Source organism: Haematobia irritans, chromosome 1 (assembly GCF_050003625.1).
Source record: "Haematobia irritans isolate KBUSLIRL chromosome 1, ASM5000362v1, whole genome shotgun sequence".
NCBI classification, from domain to species: domain Eukaryota; kingdom Metazoa; phylum Arthropoda; class Insecta; order Diptera; family Muscidae; genus Haematobia; species Haematobia irritans.
This window is the reverse complement of record NC_134397.1, coordinates 120,303,231-120,305,348: the sequence shown is the minus strand read 5'-3', so window position 1 is coordinate 120,305,348 and position 2,118 is coordinate 120,303,231. Positions and strand designations below refer to the sequence as shown.

The 2,118-nt window shown below is 26.8% G+C and overlaps 1 long non-coding RNA gene across 1 annotated transcript; it reads right to left on the bottom strand.

Moving 5' to 3' along the window:
* Positions 1-259: 259 nt before the first annotated feature.
* On the bottom strand, positions 260-786 carry LOC142241639 (uncharacterized). The gene is made up of 2 exons (XR_012723739.1): positions 560-786; positions 260-517 (listed from the first exon to the last, which is right to left on the bottom strand). It is a non-coding gene; the product is annotated as an uncharacterized LOC142241639 (long non-coding RNA).
* Between the last annotated feature and the right edge of the window lie 1,332 nt (positions 787-2,118).

The following is a 2,118-nucleotide window of genomic DNA, read 5'->3' as shown; positions in this document are numbered from 1 at the left end:
GACTTTTGTCACGGAATCAATTAATTGTGTGATTGAATCAATTAAAAACGTGATTGATTTTTAACATAAAATTCAATCATAGTTTTAATTGAATCAATTAAAATTTTAATTAATTTCGCGACAAAAATCAATCAACTTTTGATTCATTCAATTAAATAATTAATTGAAATTGGCTATAAATTTCGATCAAAAAATTTATATATTGCCACCTCAAAATCTTATTTAGGTTTTTTTTTCTTTTGAAATAAAAGAAAATATGTGTTTCTTATAAAACATATTTAATATTTTATTATTTTTTGAATTATGCAATAGACAGATAATTTTGGTTCTTGTCATTTGTATTTTGTTCTAACATAACTTACAAATACAACTACTATCAATAACAACTATAGGGTGAAAAAATAAATTATATAAATCATTATCTTCCTTATAATAACCGTGTTAGCATGTTCCTTCTAATATGTAGATGCGCCTAGATTTCCAATAAATCAGCAGCCTGTAAGCTAAATTAGTTTTTCTGAAAGTAAAACAATTAAAAGTTAATTTTGTTAAATATTACCTGCATAGAATATCAAGTTCAATTCATAGTTCCAGGTTGCAGATTTATAATCTTCTTTTGCAGTTGTAGTCTTTTAGCATAAAAATGTGTATTAAGGAGCTCGGTAATTTAATTTTAGTAACAATTCCTTTCCAAACAATTCCTTTAAAAACGTCTATTAAAATTTGAACCAATCAAAGACAAAAATAATGAGAAAGCAATGTAATATTTGGTATTATATTGATGATACTTTGCAAATTCTGGAAATAGAAAAAAAATATAAATGGAAAATACATATATTTATCATTTTCGGATATTTTTCATATTTTTAAATCCAAAAGAAAGAACTTTTTTACCATTACATAATTCAGCTCATTTGTTTATATACCAGATATACTGCTCTCTACTTGGGTTCAAACTGAAAAAGGCAGGTAAAACAAAAATGCAATTTAATGCCAACGCTACTTCGCAACTTCAAGGTGAATCTTCCACCAAACCCATACCACTCTTGGTTTTAAGAAAACTAGGAGTGAAAAAAATTTATAATTTTAAAAGATCAATATGGTACCCACTTTTTTATTGCAAACATATTATTATATATTTGATAAAATGATGGAGTTGATGGGATTGATTGGTCAATTTCACGAAATAAAATTGGTCACTAAAAGAAATGAAAAAAAATATATATATATTCCATTGAAGACGTTTAATGTAAACAGGCTTCAATGGAAAACGGTATTCACATTTCACAATTTCTTACCTTCAATAAACGTAGATTGTTTTCCATTTTTACAATGCCACAAAACACAAACACAGGTAATTTCAAATGCGTTCTGTCATATATTTTTTTCAAACCTTTACCACGTGGCCGTTTGTTGTTGCACACTTTATTTATTTCAACCCTTTGCTATGATTTGTTGTTGCGTTCAAAATATTTATGCACACATTTTGAATGCAGCAGACAGAATGTCGCCAATCATGTTTTTCAATTTACGCGAAAAACAAAAACCCAACCGTTCGTTACGAGTTACTTCCACAGACTGATCTCTCCATCATACATTGTTGAATAAAAACCCATTCTCTTGTTCTCTTTTCGCTCTTTCCATTGCTCAAAATTATTCAGTTTCAATCACAAAGGTGATTGGATCAATCACATGTGTAATTGGAAACGGAAAAAATTTCAATCACGTTTGTAATTGAAAATTATTTCCGAATTGATTAAGAAATTGATTGAATCAATTAATATTTTAATTGGAAACGTAACAAATATCAATCATTTTTTTAATTGGGTTTTATTCGGATTTGATTAAATAATTAATTGAATTAATTAACATTTTAATTGAATCCGTTTCCAAATTCAATTAAGTGTTTAATTGAAAAAATTTTGGTGATAATTTTTTGTGTGTAGTGTTGCCTTATTTATAATTATTTTCCTTCTAGGCAATATAATTTTCCTGTAATTTTACAAGAGTTTATACTTTCTTATGAATTATCCTGTCATGTTTATAGTGGGATTTTTCTTTAGTCCAACCAATGAAACGAATAAAATCAAGCAAATGTAAAATAAAATCGAGTACGGT